This window comes from Pseudophryne corroboree, chromosome 5 (assembly GCF_028390025.1).
Source record: "Pseudophryne corroboree isolate aPseCor3 chromosome 5, aPseCor3.hap2, whole genome shotgun sequence".
NCBI lineage: Eukaryota > Metazoa > Chordata > Amphibia > Anura > Myobatrachidae > Pseudophryne > Pseudophryne corroboree.
In genome coordinates this window covers 530313906-530331591 of record NC_086448.1, presented here as the reverse complement: position 1 = coordinate 530331591, position 17686 = coordinate 530313906, and the positions used below count along the sequence as shown (strand labels likewise).

At 50.0% G+C, this 17686-nt stretch overlaps 1 protein-coding gene across 6 annotated transcripts in view; it reads right to left on the bottom strand.

Annotated features, from left to right (window-relative positions):
* The window catches only part of SYCP2L (synaptonemal complex protein 2 like), a 905846-nt gene that overhangs the window by 727749 nt on the left and 160411 nt on the right, over nt 1-17686 (bottom strand). The window lies entirely within an intron of this gene.

Sequence of the window (17686 nt, the reverse complement as noted above, 5' to 3'; positions counted from 1 at the left end):
GCTGGCTCCTCCCACTTCCTACAGTACTCCATTTAGAAAATGTGCCCGGAGGAGCCGGTCACGTCTCTGGAAGCTCCTGAAGGGTTTTCTGCATTTATTTTTAAAAATGTTATTTTCAGGCAGGACTGGATGGCACCAGCCTGCCTGCTTTGTGGCACTTAAAGTTGAGGGGCAGGAAGGGGGAGGGGGGACATGCTAACCCCACTAAGGGTTAATAGTCCCATTCCCCGCTGACAGAACGCTAGCTCCTGAGGGAACTATTCGCAAGCCTCGCCACGGCGAGCGTACATCCCACGCCGCCAACCTTAACAGAGTCAGAAGAATGAAGACTGCGGAGTACTATGCCGGTGTCCCGGTTAGCGGGTCGCCGGCTATTATGGAGGCATGAGGGTACGGTGATGCACGGCTTCTACATGGGGCGGACTGAGACTCCTGACTAAGTACACTGTAGTGTACACATTACCCAGACTGGCACTACAGCCATAAAAGGGGAATGTCTCCATTTTATGCACTCAGACACATCAGCCGGTATACAGAAGAGCGGGGAGACTGCGCACCATTGAAGGGGCGGGGCTTCACTATGAGCGGATAAAGCAGCTCACAACCGCCATTTTCCCTACTGCAGCTGACACAGACGCAAACTGACAGGGACGTGCAGGTCCCTCGGAAAGCCTCCAGATTACCTCAGCGGTACCAGGGGGTTATAGCAGGGGAGAGCGATTTACTAGTGTACTAAGTACCTAATCTAGGTACTTAGTCTGCGACCCGGCTAAGCTTGGCATTCGCGATAAGGGCGCCATGTCTCTCTGGAAGGGCTCTTTGTGGGATAATTGTGCTTTTAACCTTTTCCTGTGTGTGTACTATTGCTACTGCAGCATGTCAAGCAAATAGTGTGCTTCATGTAAGGCACAGTGTTCCTCTTCTCCAGGGGCTTCACTAGTGTGTACTCAGTGTAGTATCCCGTCCAAGGCTAGTGGGGCAGAACCAGCATGGCTAGACACCATTAGGGGAATGATTTCCACCATTTCTACAAAATTATCTCATAATGAGAAAGACGCAATACTTAAGGCAGTCTATGGATAAGATTATAAAAAAGGACTTGGTACCCAGACCAGCGTCTTAGTCCTCTACCATTTGTCCGCAGAAACGTACCTTGGCCCATATACTGCACTTTGACTCTGATGGTGAAGGGTCAGAAAGGGAGGAAGGTGAGGTGGACACAGAGGTAGGGGAGTGTACTCTGTCGCAGGGTGTAGAGGCTCTCATAGATGCCATCAAATAAGTTCTAAATATCTCTGATAAAGGTGACAGGGGAGAGAGAGGAATCTTATATTAATATTAAGAAAAAAAACCTCAGCCACTTTTCCTGTGTCAATGGAACTAAATACCCTGCTTAAAGAACCGTGGGTTAATCCAGATAAGAAATTTCAAATTCCCAGGCGGTTGTTGTCACTTTCCTTTTCAAAGGTCTCCAGGCTCTCACGTAAAAATGTACTACCTGTGCCTGGTGAAGCCTTCCTAAAAGATGCGGCTGATCGCAGAATTGAGACTATACTCAAATCTTTGTATACTGCTGCCGGGGTGTCCCAGAGACCCACTACAGCATGTCGGTGGATTACAAGAGCCATTGCTAAATGGTCAGGTAAGTTAATTGAGGGGTTAGGCACCTTATCTGAAGAGGAAATTACTTTGCTCCTGCAATATATACAGGACTCAGCGAACGTTAAGGTGGAAGTCATAAAAGAAACAGGTTTGCTTAATGCATGCACTACAGTTATGGCACGTAGAGGATTATGGCTACGTCAGTGGACTGCGACGCAGACTCCAGGAAAGGAGTGGAAGGCCTACCTTTCACAGAAGAGGCCTTATTTGGAGATTAACTCGACAAATGGATCTCCCGAGCTACTGCAGGTAAGTCAACATACCTACCTTCTGCAGCTCCGCCAGCAAGGAAGGCCTAAGCAGGACCTTATCTACAGTCCTTCCAGACTACCAAGTTTAGGGGCAAGGCCAGAGGTTCTTATACAGCCGCCAGAGCAAAGCAGACTGCTGGTTCACGGGAACAGAGCTCAGGCTCTGCTTCCTCAAAACCTTCCACATAACTGTGGACCACGATGCCTGGAATATATGAGGGTGGGAGCCCGGCTAAAATTTTTCAGTCACATCTGGACAGGATCGTTCCAGGATCCCTGGGTCATAGACTTTATATCCGAGGGCTACAGACTGGAGTTCCAGGATCTCCCACCTCACAGATTCTTCAAATCAGTCTTACCAGTTTCACAAGCGGCGAGAATAAATTTACACGACACCATTCAAAAACTGTTACAGACCCAGGTCATAATTCTAGTTCCATCTCATGTATACAAGGGTTACTATTCCAGCTTGTTTGTAGTACCGAAACCTGACAGTACGGTAAGACCAATTCTGAACCTCAAGTCAATGAACCCGTACTTACGTGTGTTCAAATCCAAGATGGAGTCATTGAGAGCTGTAATCTCAGGTCTGGAGGAGGGGAAATTCCTAGCGTCTTTGGATGTCATGGATGCGTACCTTCACATTCCGATCTGGCCGCCTCATCAGGCTCATCTACGGTTTACACTGCAGGACTGCCACTACCACTTTCAGGCCCTGCCATTTGATCTCTCCACGGCAACGAGGGTGTTAACCAAAGTAATGGCGGAGATGATAATGTTACTCCGCAGACAGGGAGCGAACATAGGGGGTCATTTCGACCAGATCGCTCGCTGCAGTTTATCGCAGCGCAGCAATCGGGTCGGATCTGCGTATGCTGGACGGCTGAAGGCCGTTGTTCCCTAGCGATTGCCTCTGCCTGATTGACAGGCAGAGGCGGACGCTGGGCGGGAGGGAGCTGGACGGCGGCATTAAACCGCCATTTAGGGGGCGTGGTCCGGCCAACGCAGGCGTTGCCGCACCGTTGGGGGGGTGGGCCGCGGCGGCTGCATGACTTCACACGCAGCCGCTGCGATCCAGGCAGCGAAGAGGTTTTCCCGGCCATCCGCAGGAGCTGCGCTGGCCAGGAGTTATTCCTCAAATGCAAAAGCACAATGCTTTTTCATTTGTGCGGGGGAGGGCCGGCACGGACATGCGGGGCGGACTAGCCCTGTGCTGGTCATCCCCCCGCATGTCTGAGTGCCTGATCGTAGCTGTGCTAAATTTAGCACAGCTACGATCAATTCGGAATAACCCCCATAGTTCCGTACTTGGACGATCTTATAAAAGGCATCGTCCAGGAAACAGCTGTTTAAGAACATTGCCCTCTCAACCAGTCTACTCCTGGATCATGGGTGGATTCTGAACCTGCCAAAATTTCACCTATAACCAATGCAGAGGCTTCAGTTCCTGGGAATGATACTGGACAGAGTTTCAAAGTATTCCTTTCCTTGGAAAAGGCATTTGAAATCCAATTGATGGTTCGGGACGTCTTGAAGCCGACCCGAATCTCAGTGCATCTCTATATACACACCTTCTGGGGAAAATGGTAGCTTCTTACGAAGCAATTCAGTATGAAAGGTTTCATGCGAGGCCCTTCCAGCTGGATCTGTTGGACAAGTGGTCCAGATCGCATCTTCACATGCACCAGTGGATTTGTCTGTCACCAAAAGCCAGGATCTCCCTCCTGTGGTGGCTACAGACTTCTAACCTAGTTGAGGTTCGAAGGTTCGGAATTCAGAAATGGATTCTGCTAGACACAGACGCAAGCCTCACAGGTTGGGGAGCAGTCACCCAGCAGTTTCAGGGAAGATAGTCAAGTCAGGAAGTCGTCCTTCCAATAAACATCCTGGAACTCAGGGCTCTCTACAACACCCTTCTGCAGGCCTCATTTCTTCAGAGTCAGGCCATTCAGTTCCAGTCGGACAATGCGACAGCAGTAATCAGGATTTTGGTACTTACCGATAAATCCCTTTCTCCGATTCCAAAGGGGACACTGGAGGGAAGTTACAATGGGGATATAGTAGGCAGTAACTGGGAGCTGGCACTTTAAAATTCTAACCCTGTGGCTAGCTCCTCCCCTACTATGTCCCCCCTCCAAGCCAGTCTACATAAAACTGTGCCTGAGGAGAGCTGGAAAAAAACCACGTTAACGTAGATTAGGTAACGAAGCCCTGTGAACCAGGACAACCCAAAAACAAAACTTAAAACCTATTAGAAAAAAGGTTAACCTGAACAAAACAAGCAGTCACACAGTGACTTGCAAAACCTGAGGTAAAAAAGGAGGAAAAAGCGCTGGGTGGGCGTTTAGTGTCCCCTGTGGAATTGGAGAAAAAGATTTATCGGTAAGTACCAAAATCCTGATTTTTCCTTCATTCACTAGGTGACACTGGAGAGCAGATACAATGGGAACGTCCCAGAGCTCCGAAGATGGGAGGGAGAGCGCTGAGAGTCCTGTCGGTCGGCCAAACTGACGCAGAGGCCGCAAAAGTGTCAAACCTATAAAACTTGACAAACGTATGTCGGCCGACCAAGTTGCCGCCCGACAAAGTTGTCATGGAGACCCCGTGGGCAGCCGCCCACGAGGGCCCCACAGAGTGCGCCGAAATTAAATACGGAGGCTCTCGCGAAGACGCCAAATAAGCTTGTCTGATTGTCCCGATGGATTCGGCTGACCAAGTCTGCTTAGAAGCCGGCCAACCACGGTGGGCAGCATCGTATAGAACAAATAAGGAGTCCGACTTCCGAATAGCCGAAGTCCTATCCACATAGATCTTGAGCGCCCTGACAACATCCAACGATCTCGAATCCGTAGAGTCCCCAGAGGGGGCCGGAACCACAAGTGGTTGATTGATGTGAAAATCGGACACCACCTTCGGTAGAAAAGACATGCGAGTAGGGAGCTCGGCCCTATCAGCATGAAACACCAGGTAAGGAGGTCGACAAGAGAGAGCCCCAAGTTCCGACACCCGTCTGGCCGAAGCCAGAGGCAGGAGAAGGACCACCTTCCAGGTGAGATATTTAATCTCCACCGACTCCAGAGGCTCAAACAACGAAGACTGCAGAAAGGAGAGGACCAGATTGAGGTCCCATGGTGCTTTCGGAGGGCGAAAGAGAGGCTGTATCCGTAGAACCCCCTGAAAAAAGTCTGAACCTCCGGCAGCAAGGCTAATTTCTTCTGGAAGAAAACCGAAAGAGCAGAGACCTGTACCTTTAGTGAACCCAGTCGTAGCCCTGCCGAGAAACCCGCCTGCAAAAAACTGAGAAGGCGGGCCAAGCGAAAAACGGAAGGAGAAAACTCTTGACGTTCACACCAGGCTACATAAGCCTTCCAAATGCAGTAGTAGTGAGACGATGTGACTGACTTTCTAGCCTGGAGCATAGTAGGTATAACCGTACGAGGAATCCCCTTCCTCTTCAAGATGGCCTTCTCAACAGCCACGCCGTCAAATGTAGCCTGCGTAAGTCTGGGTAAAGAAAAGGACCCTGTTGTAGCAGATCATCCCGTAGTGGCAGGGGCCAAGGCTCCACTACTGACAACAGGTGTAGGGCGGAATACCAAGCCCTGCGCGGCCAATCTGGAGCCACCAAAAGGACCAGCGCGTTTTCTCTCCTGATGCCTTGCAGAACCCGAGGCAACAACGGGAAAGGAGGAAAGAGGTAAACGAAACGGAAATTCCAAGGAGGCGTGAGGGCATCCACGCCCGCCGCAGCCAGGTCCCTTGTCTGAGAGTAATACAGCGGCAGTTAATGGTTCAGGCGGGACGCCATGAGGTCGATCTGTGGTTTTCCCCACCGGCGGACCAGCTGACAAAACACCTGGGGGTGGAGTGACCACTCTCCCGGGTGCATGTCCTGTCGGCTGAGATAATCGGCTTCCCAATTGTCCACTCCTGGAATGAATATTGCCGACAAGGACAGAGCATACTCCTCCGCCCAGAGGAGGATGTTGGTGACCTCCCTCATCGCCGCGCGGCTGCGAGTGCTGCCCTGACAGTTGATGTACGCTACCGTTGTGGTGTTGTCGGACTGCACTGACTGCTCGACCGCGCAGCAGGTGATGTGCCTGAAGTAGGGCGTTGTATACTGCCCGTAGTTCGATAATGTTTATGGGGAGAGCAGACTCCTAAATCGACCAGCGCCCCTGAAACCGATGTTCAAGGGTCACTGCCCCCCAGCCTCGCAGACTTGCGTCCGTGGTGAGGAGAGTCCAATCCCAAACGCCGAACCGCCTTCCTTCCAACAGATGCATCGACTGGAGCCACCAGAGAAGCGATGACCGTGCTTTCGGAGACAACGTCACCCGCCGATGAAGGAATAGATGAGATCCTGACCACTGATGAAGACACAGCTGGAACGGTCGAAAGTGGAAGCGACCGCATGGAAAAGCTTTGGACGCCGCTACCATCTTCCTCAGAAGGCGAATGCACAGATACACTGATACCCGAAAGTGTCGAAGTACCGACCTCACCAGCGACTGCAGAGAGAGGATCTTGTCCTGAGGAAGGAAAACCTTCTGACGGACCATGTCGAGAATCATCCCCAAAAACAGCAACCGTTGTGAGGAGCATAAGTGAGACTTCGGGAAGTTCAGGATCCAATGATCTACCCGTGCCGAATCAGAAGGTCCTGTGTTATCCGGATATTCTGAAGTAACAGGTCTGCAGAGTGCGCCTTTATTAGAAGATCGTCCAGATAGGGGACAATCGTCACACCCTGCTTTTCAAAGTAGGGCCATCATGACCGCCATGACCTTTGTGAACACTCTGGGAGCAGAAGAGAGACCGAACGGAATGGCCTGGAACTGGAAATGAGCGTCCTGTATCACGAACCGGAAAAAAGCCTGATGAGGAGGCCAAATGGGAACATGTAAGTATGCATCCTTGATGTCTAAGGATGCCAGAAACTCGTTTTGCTCCAACCCCGCAATAACAGACTGAAGGGACTCCATTTTTAACTTGAATACCCTCAAAAACGAATTGAGATCCTTCAACTTCAGGATTGGCCTGACCGAGCCGTCTGGCTTTGGTACGAGAAACAGGCTTGAGTAATAGCCCTGTTTCCGATGATGAGAGGGAACAGGGACCACACAGAGCCCCTGTTGCAACAGGTCCTCCCTGAGAGGAAGAGGCCACGGATCTTCTGTGATCATTTCCTGAAGATATGAATACCAGACCCTTCGAGGCCAATCTGGGACAATGAGTATTGTCTGCACTCTTGTTCGTCTTGTGATTCTCAATATTTTTGAGCTAAGTGGAAGCGGAAGAAACACACAGACCGACTGAAACACCCACGGTGTCACCGCCACTACCTGAGGGTTTCTCGACCTGGAACAATACGTCCGAAGCTTTCTGTTGAGGCGTGACGCCATCATGTCTATTTGAGGAAGTCCCCACTCTCCTGGATGGAGATCGTGCCTGCTGAGGAAGTCTGCCTCCCAATTGTCTACTCCCGGAATGTAGACCGCTGACAGAGCGCTTACATGATTTTCCGCCCAGAGAAGATTCCTGGTGGATTCTGCCATTGCTGCTATGCTCCTTGTCCCGCCGTGGCGGTTTACATGCGCCACGGCTGTGACATTGTCTGACTGGATCAGAACGGGTAGGTTGCGAAGAAGAGTCTCCGCCTGTTGCAGGCCGTTGTATATGGCCCTTAATTCCAGCACATTGATGTGTAGACAAGCCTCCTGGCTTGACCATATTCCCTGAAAATTTTTTCCTTGTGTGACTGCTCCCCATCCTCGGAGGCTCGCGTCCATGGTCACCAGAACCCAATTTTGAATGCCGAACCTGCGACCCTCTAGAAGGTGAGCACTCTGGAGCCACCACAGGTGAGACACCATGGCCCTGGGGGACATGCTTATCCTCCGATGCATCTGTAGATGGGACCCTGACCACTTGTCCAGTAGGTCCCACTGAAAAGTTCTCGCATGGAACCTGCCGAACGGAATGGCCTCGTAGGCCGCCACCATCTTTCCCAATACTCGAGTGCATTGATGAACTGACACTCTTTTTGGTTTCAGCAGGTCCTTGACCATGCTCTGGAGTTCCTAGGCTTTTTCCATTGGGAGAAAAACCCTCTTTTTTTCCATGTCCAGAATCATGACCAAAAATGACAGCCGAGTTGTCGGAACCAACTGCGACTTTGGCAGATTTAGAATCCAGCCGTGTTGTTGTAGTACTCTAAGGGAGAGAGACACGCTTTTTAGTAACTGATCTCTTGATCTTGCCTTTATCAGGAGATTGTCCAAGTATGGGATAATTGTGACCCCCTGCTTGCGCAGGAGCACCATCATTTCCGCCATTACCTTGGTGAAAATTCTCGTGGCCGTGGAAAGCCCAAACGGCAACGTCTGAAACTGGTAATAATCCTGTACAGCGAATCTCAGGTACGCCTGATGAGAAGGATATATGGGGACATGAAGGTATACATCCTTTATGTCTAGTGACACCATAAAATCCCCCCCTTCCAGGCTGGAGATCACTGCCCAGAGAGATTCCATCTTGAATTTGAACCTCTTCAAATATAGGTTTAGGGAATTTAGATTCAGAATTGGTCTGACCGAGCCATCCGGCTTTGGTACCACAAATAGGGTTGAATAAAACCCTTTCCCCTGTTGCACTAGGGGAACCCTGATAATAACTTGCTGTTGACACAGCTTTTGTATGGCAGCTGAAACTATTTCCCTCTCTGGGGGAGAAGCTGGCAAGGCAGATTTGAAAAATCGGTGTGGATGCACATCTTCGAACTCCAGCTTGTAGCCTTGGGATACAATTTCGACCACCCAAGGATCCAAATCCGACTGAACCCAGACTTGGCTGAAGAGTCGAAGACGTGCCCCCACCGGTGCGGACTCCCGCAGCGGAGCCCCAGCGTCATGCGGTGGATTTTGTAGAGGCCGGGGAGGATTTTTGTTCTTGGGAACTAGCCGAAGCTGGTGATCTTTTCCCTCTACCTCTGGCGAGGAAAGAAGAGCCACGCCCCTTTCTGAACTTATGAAACCAAAAGGACTGCATCTGGTATTGAGGCGTTTCTTCTGCTGTAGGGGAACGTAAAGCAAAAAAGAAGACTTACCCGCGGTAGCTGTGGAAACCAGGTCCGCGAGGCCCTCCCCAAATAAAACTTCACCTTTGTAAGGCAAAGCCTCCATATGTCTCTTTGAGTTAGCATCACTTGTCCATTGACGGGTCCACAGGGACCTTCTAGCAGAAACTGCCATGGCATTGGCTCTTGAACCCAAAAGCCCAATATCTCTCGCAGCCTCTCTCATATATAACGCTGCGTCCTTGATGTGACCTGAGGTCAACAAAATACTATCTTTATCTAGGGTGTCACTGTCAGATGACAAGTTATCTGCCCAAGCTGCAATTGCGCTACCCACCCATGCCGAAGCTACTGCCGGTCTCAGCAGGGCTCCCGTAGTCGCATAAATTGATTTTAAGGTAGTTTCCTACCTGCGATCCGCAGGATCCTTTAGGGCCGCCGTGTCCGGGGACAGTAGCGCCACCTTTTTGGATAAGCGCATCAAGGCCTTGTCCACCGTGGGCGAGGATTCCCACCATAACCTGTCCTTTGAGGGGAAAGGATACGCCATAATAATTCTCTAGGGAACCTGCAGTCTCGTCTGGAGTTTCCCAAGCCTTTTCAAATAAAGCGTTCAGCTCATGAGATGGGGGAAACGTTACCTCAGGTTTCTTTTCCTTAAACACGAAGACCCTCGTGTCAGGGACAGAGGGGCCCTCTGTGATATGCAAAACATCTTTTATTGCAATAATCATATTGAATACTCTGGCCACTCTTTGGTGCAACCTTGCATCATCATAGTCGACACTGGAGTCTGAATCCGTGTCGGTATCAGTGTCTGCTATCTGGGAAAAGGGACGTTTATGGGACCCTGAAGGGTCTTGTGACACAGTAACAGCCATGGACTGACTCCCTGCTTTGTCCTTGGACTCTGCTTTGTCCAATCTCTTATGTAATAAAGCCACATTAGCATTTAAAACATTCCACATTTCCAACCAATCAGGTGTCGGCTGTGCCGATGGAGACACCACCACCATCTGCTCTGCTTCCTCCCTAGACGAGCCTTCCGCTTCAGACATGTCGACACACACTTACTGACACCCCCACACACACTGGGATATATGAATATGGGGACAGACCCACAATAAGGCCCTTTGGAGAGACAGAGAGTATGCCAGCACACACCCAGCGCCACTAGATACTGAAACAAAGTCCCAGCCTGTACAGCGCTTTATATATAGAATTAGCACCAAATAAATGTGCCCCCCTCTCGTTTTTGCCCCCTGTTACTTGTTTAGCAGGGGAGCATCCGGGAGCAGCTTCTCTGCAGCATGCTGTGGAGAAAATGGCGCTGGTTAGTGCTGGAAGATCAAGCTTCGCCCCCTCGACGGCGGGCTTCAATCCCGCAATTTTTATTATACTGGCAGGGGATTTATTATATACTGCCTCCGCAGTATCTATATACGTGTGCCAGTCTTATGTGAGGTAAAAATGTGCTGCCCTGGGCCCTGCACCCTTGCTGTGCCTGTGTGTGTTGTGGGAGCAATGGCGCGCAGCGCGACCGCTGCGCGGTACCTCATGAAAATCTGAAGTCTTCTACCGCCTTTGAAGTCTTCTTGCTTCCTATACTTACCCGGCTTCAATCTTCTGGCTCTGTGAGGAGGACGGCAGCGCGGCTCTGGGACGAACAGCAAGGACGACCCTCTGGAGCTAATGGTGTCCAGTAGCCTAAGAAGCAGAGCCCATCAGTTCAGGAAAGTGGGTCTGCTTCTCTCTGCCAACAGTGCTCCCTGAAAATAAAAAACCTAACAAAAGTCTCTTCAGAGAAACTCAGTAGAGCTCCCCTGTAGTGCATCCAGTCTCCTCTGCGCACAAGATCTAACTAACTGAGGTCTGGAGGAGGGGCATTGAGGGAGTAGCCAGTTCACACCCATCTAAAGTCTTAGAGTGCCCATGTCTCCTGCGGAGCCCGTCTATACCCCATGGTCCTTACGGAGTCCCCAGCATCCTCTAGGACGTAAGAGAAATAAAGGGAACACTACAATAACACATCCTAGATCTGAATGAATTACATATTCTTATTAAATACTTTGTTCTTTACATAGTTGAATGTGCTGACAACAAAATCACAAAAATCATCAATGGAAATCAAATTTATTAATCCATGGAGGTCTGGATTTGGAGTCGCACTCAAAATTAAAGTGGAAAAACACACTACAGGCTGATCCAACTTTGATGTAATGTCCTTAAAACAAGTCAAAATGAGGCTCAGTTGTGTGTGTGGCTTCCACATGCCTGTATGACCTCCCTACAACGCCTGGGCATGCTCCTGATGAGGTGGCGGATGGTCTCCTGAGGGATCTCCTCCCAGACCTGCACTAAAGCATCCGCCAACTCCTGGGCAGTCTGTGGTGCAACGTGGCGTTGGTGGATGGATCGAGAAGTGTGATTGACTTGGAGTTACATTGTGTTGTTTAAGTGTTCTTTTTATTTTTTTTGAGCAGTGTATATTGCACTGCAGGTGTGGCAAATACAACATGTGCAGAGATTTAGAATTGGTTGGGTTATATTGTTTCTGTGCAGGGTAAATACTGGCTGCTTTATTTTTACACTGCAATTTAAATATAAAAAATATAAAAGTTTAAAACACACCCCACCCAAATCTAACTCTCTCTGCACATGTTATGCCTGCCCCACCTGCAGTGCACAGTTTTCCCTATTAGTGTGCTTTGTTTTATTTTCTAACAAACCTGAACTAGGCCCTATGTTGTTCACAGACATATCGCATATGCAGTGCTGGACAGCCAATGGACAATATATTGGCGCATTGTGCTGTGTTTACACTTGCTGCAGACTGAGGCCGCCAGTAACCGACATCACAACAGGGCGAGCACATGTAAATGCCAGCAAAGTTGTGACATTAGGCACAACATATCGGACCAACGATCAGTAACTGTGTATGCACTTACAGATTGTCAGATAGGTCGGCGGATCGACCAGACGGCCAATCCGTTGGCCTAGTGTGTACCCACTATAAGACTGACAGCTTTTCACAGAACAGTTACCGTAACAAATTCCTGACGCTGAGATCTCTGATAAGTAGTATCCTGACTATTAAGTGAGTTAGCAGGTGGATAGGCAAGCACATAAGATTTTACACTTACCGGTAAATCTATTTCTCGTAGTCCGTAGAGGATGCTGGGACTCCGTAAGGACCATGGGGATCATACCAAAGCCCCCAAACGGGCGGGAGAGTGCGGATGACTCTGCAGCACCGATTGAGCAAACAGGAGGTCTTTCTCAGCCAGGGTATCAAACTTGTAGAACTTTGCAAAAGTGTTTGACCCCGACCAAGTAGCAGCTCGGCACAGCTGTAGTGCCGAGACCCCTCGGGCAGCCACCCAAAACAAGCCCACCTTCCTAGTGGAATGGGCCTTAACCAATTTCGGTAACGGCAATCCTGACATAGAATGCGCCTGCTGAATCGTGTCACAGATCCAGCGAGCAATAGTCTGCTTTGAAGCAGGGCCGCCAACCTTGTTGGCTGCATATAGGAAAAACAGTGGTTCTGTTTTTCTGATCCTAGCCGTTCTGGCCACGTAAATTTTCAAAGCCCTGACCACATCAAGGGACTCGGAATCCTCCAAGTCACGTGTAGCCACGGGCACGACAATAGGTTGGTTCATATGAAAGGATGAGACCACCTTAGGTAGGAATTGAGGACGGGTCCGCAACTCCGCTCTATCCATATGGAAAACCAGATAGGGGCTTTTATGTGATAAAGCCGCCAATTCCGAAACTCGCCTAGCCGAAGCCAAGGCTAACAACATGACCACCTTCCAAGCGAGATATTTCAACTCCACTGTTTTAAGTGGTTCAAACCAATGTGACTTAAGGAAACTTAACACCACGTTAAGGTCCCAAGGCGCCACCGGAGGTACAAAAGGAGGCTGAATATGCAGTACTCCCTTCACAAAAGTCTGTACTTCAGGTAAAGAGGCCAATTCCTTTTGAAAGAAAATGGATAAGGCCGAAATCTGAACTTTAATGGAGCCTAATTTTAGGCCCAAATTCACTCCAGTTTGTAGGAAGTGAAGAAAACTGCCTAGATGGAATTCTTCCGTAGGAGCATTCCTGGCCTCACACCAAGAAACATATTTTCGCCATATTCGGTGATAATGTTTAGACGTCACGTCCTTCCTAGCCTTTATTAGCGTAGGAATGACCTCATCCGGAATACCTTTTTCCGCTAGGATCCGGCGTTCAACCGCCATGCCGTCAAACGCAGCCGCGGTTAAGTCTTGGAACAGACAGGGACCTTGTTGTAACAGGTCCTGCCTTAGAGGAAGAGGCCACGGATCTTCTGTGAGCATTTCTTGCAGATCCGGATACCAGGTCCTTCGTGGCCAATCTGGAACAATGAGAATTGTTCTCACTCCTCTTCTTCTTATTATCCTCAACACCTTGGGTATGAGAGGAAGAGGAGGAAACACATATACCGACTGGAACACCCACGGTGTCACTAGGGAGTCCACAGCTACCGCCTGAGGGTCTCTTGACCTGGCGCAATACCTTTGTAGCTTTTTGTTGAGACGGGATGCCATCATGTCTATTTGGGGTAGTCCCCACCGACTTGCAATGTGCGCGAAGACTTCCTGATGAAGTCCCCACTCTCCCGGATGCAGATCGTGTCTGCTGAGGAAGTCTGCTTCCCAGTTGTCCACTCCCGGAATGAACACTGCTGACAGAGCGCTTACATGATTCTCCACCCAGCGAAGAATTCTGGTGGCTTCCGCCATTGCCACTCTGCTCTGCTCCTTGTGCCGCCTTGGCGGTTTACATGAGCTACTGCGGTGATGTTGTCTGACTGGATCAGAACTGGTCGATTGCGAAGTAAGATCTCCGCTTGACGTAGGGCGTTGAATATGGCCCTTAGTTCCAGGATGTTGATGTGAAGACAAGTCTCTTGACTTGACCAAAGTCCTTGGAAATTTCTTCCCTGTGTGACTGCTCCCCAACCTCGGAGGCTCGCGTCCGTGGTCACCAGGATCCAGTCCTGAATGCCGAACCTGCGGCCTTCCAGGAGGTGAGCACTGTGCAGCCACCACAGGAGAGATATCCTGGCTCTGGGAGACAGGGTGATCCTTTGATGCATTTGTAAATGAGACCCGGACTATTTGTCCAGTAGGTCCCATTGAAAAGTCCTCGGATGGAACCTGCCGAAGGGGATGGCCTCGTACAATGCCACCATCTTCCCCAGGACACGGGTGCAGTGAAGCACTGAAACCTTTTTTGGCTTTAATAGGTTCCTGACCAGAGCTTTGAGCTCCTGAGCCTTTTCCATCGGAAGAAAAACCTTTTTCTGTTCTGTGTCCAGAATCATGCCCAAAAAGGTCAGACGCATTGTAGGAACCAGCTGGGACTTCGGAATATTGAGAATCCAGCCGTGCTGTTGCAAAGTCCTCACTGACAGTGACACGCTGTCCAGTAACTTCTCTCTAGATCTCGCCTTTATGAGGAGATCGAATTGTGACACCCTGATTGCGCAGGAGCACCATCATTTCCGCCATTACCTTGGTGAAAATTCTCGGGGCCGTGGAAAGCCCAAACGGCAACGTCTGAAATTGGTAATGACAGTCCTGTACCGCAAATCTCAGGAACGCCTGGTGAGGAAGAAAAATCGGAACATGAACGTAAGCATCCTTTATGTCCAGGGAAACCATCCAATCCCCCCCCTCCAGGCTGGCGATGACCGCTCTGAGCGATTCCATCTTGAACTTTTTCAAGTACAGGTTCAGGGATTTCAGATTCAAAATGGGTCTGACCGAACCGTCCGGTTTCGGAACCACAAACAGGGTTGAGTAATACCCCTTTCCTTGCTGGAGAAGAGGAACCTTGACTATCACCTGTTGCAGGTACAATTTTTGAATTGCAGTTAACACTAACTCCCTTTCTGACGGAGAAGCTGGCAGAGCCGATTTGAAAAACCGGCGAGGAGGCATCTCTTCAAATTCCAGCCTGTATCCCTGCGAAACAATCTCTATTGCCCAGGGATCCACCTGTCAGTGAACCCAGACGTGGCTGAAAAATCGAAGATGTGCCCTTACTTGATCTGGCCCCCCCAGGGAAGCCCCAGCGTCATGATGTGGATTTTGCAGACGTAGGGGGGGGGGGGGGGGAGACCTCTGCTCTTGGGAACTAGCTGTGTGCAGCTTTTTTCCCTTGCCTTTACCTCTGGCAAGAAAGGACGATCCCCGTACCTTTTTGCTTTTATTTGAACAAAAGGACTGCATTTGGTAATGAGGTGCCTTCTTAGTATGTTGTGGGGGAACATAAGGTAAAAAATTCGATTTACCAGCCGTAGCAGTAGAGACAAGGTCCGAGAGGCCTTCTCCAAACAACTCCTCCCCCTTGTAAGGCAACGACTCCATATGCCGCTTTGAGTCGGCATCCCCCATCCACTGTCGGGTCCACAAGAGTCGCCTAGCAGAAATAGACATAGCATTTATTCTGAAGCTTAGTAAACAAATGTCTCTGAGCATCCCTCATATATAACGCAGCATCCTTGATATGCTCTAGGGTCATTAGAATCGTATCCTTATCTAGGGTCTCAATCTCCGTAGACAAGGAATCTGTCCATGCTGCGACAGCACTACAAACCCAGGCCGATGCCATAGCCGGCCTAACAATAGTACCAGAATGTGTGTAAATGTACTTCATGGTAACTTCCTGCTTACGATCCGCAGGATCCTTGAGGGTAGCAGTATCCTGGGAAGGCAGTGCCACCTTCTTGGATAAGCGTGTCAACGCCTTGTCTACTTTAGGCGAAGATTCTCATCGTATCCTGTCCTTTTGTGGGAAGGGATACGCCATAAGAATCCTTTTGGGAACTTGTAGTCTCCTGTCTGGAGATTCCCAAGCTTTTCGCACAATTCGCTTAGCTCAAATGAAGACGGAAAGGTGATCTCAGGCTTTTTCTCTTTATACATGTGTACCCTCATGTCAGGGACAGGGTGCTCCTCAGTAATATGCAAAACCTATTTAATAGCAATGATCATATAACGAATACCTTTAGCCACTTTTGGCTGTAATTTTGCATCCTCATAGTCGACACTGGAATCTGAATCCGTGTCGGTATCTGTGTCGGTGATCTGGGATAATGTGCGTTTCTGAGACCCAGAAGGTCCCGGTGCCACTGGGACAGGCATGGTCTGACTACCTGACTGATCCCTAGCCTCAGTCTTGTCTAATCTCTTCTGCAATAAATTTACATCAGCATTCAAGACATTCCACATATCCATCCAGTCCGGTGTCGGCGTTGCCGACGGCGACCTGACCATCATGCACTCCCCCTCCTCCTTAGCGAGCCTTCATCGTCAAACATGTCGACACACGCGTACAGACACACTCCACACACAAAGGGAAGCTCTTTTCTGAAGACAGGTTCCCCTTTAGGCCCTTTGGAGAGACAGAGAAAGAGTATGCCAGCACACACCCCAGCGCTATATGACCCCGGAGAAAAACACAGAATGTTTACCCAGTAGCGCTGCTGTAATGTATAATCGCCAATTATGTGGCCCCCTCCCCCACCTCTACTTTAAAACCCTCTTTCACCGTGTGTCAAGCAGGGGAGAGTCCGGGGAGCTTCCTCTCAGCGGTGCTGTGGAGAGAAAATGGCGCTAGTGAGTGCTGAGGGAGAAGCCCCGCCCCCTCGGCGGCGGGCTTCTGTCCCGCTCAAACATAATAAAATATGGCGGGGCTCTTTTATATACATGTACAGTGCCCACCTGTACATGTATATAGTCATTTGCCATAGGAGAGGTATTCTATTGCTGCCCAGGGCGCCCCCCCTGCACCCTTACAGTGACCGGAGTGTGTGAGGTGTATGGGAGCAATGACGCACAGCTGCAGTGCTGTGCGTTACCTCAGTGAAGCACCCGAGGGCTTCTGCCGCCTCAGTAGTCTTCTTTCTTCGTTTCTTCCGGCTCTGTGAGGAGAACGGTGGCGCGGCTCTGGGATGAACGCCCAGGACGAACCTGTGTTCCACTCCCTCTGGAGCTAATGGTGTCCAATAGCCGAGAAGCAGAGCCTATCATTTAAGTAGGTCTGCTCCTCTCTCATCAGTCCCTCGATGCAGGGAGTCTGTTGCCAGCAGTGAAAATAAGAAAAAAACCTAACAAAATGCTTTCTTAGCAGGAAACTCAGGAGAGCTCCCTGCAGTGCACCCATCTTCCTCTGGGCACAGTCTAAAACTGAGGTCTGGAGGAGGGGCATAGAGGGAGGAGCCAGTGCACACCCAGAGTCTAAAGTCTTTCTTAAAGTGCCCATATCTCCTGCGGAGCCAGTCTATTCCCCATGGTCCTTACGGAGTCCCAGCATCCTCTAGGACGTTAGAGAAATATTATTAATCAAGCCAATGCTGCAGAAAGGCTTTGGAGACAATGCATTCAGATTAACATGCCTAAGCAAGTGGTTGTCAGTACATCACTGACAAAATGGTATAGGTTAAGTATCCCATATCCGGAATACTCTGAACCAGTAGGGGGGGTTCCCTGACTGGTCCAGTGCATCGGCGGGGTGGGTTCTGGGAGTCCGCAACAGGTCCAGCACAACGGCAGGGCGGGGGGGGTCCACGGCGGGACCAGCGTGTCGGCGGGGTTTGTCACAACAGCAGAGGGGTACGGCACATCAGCAACAGGTCCTCGCAGCAGTG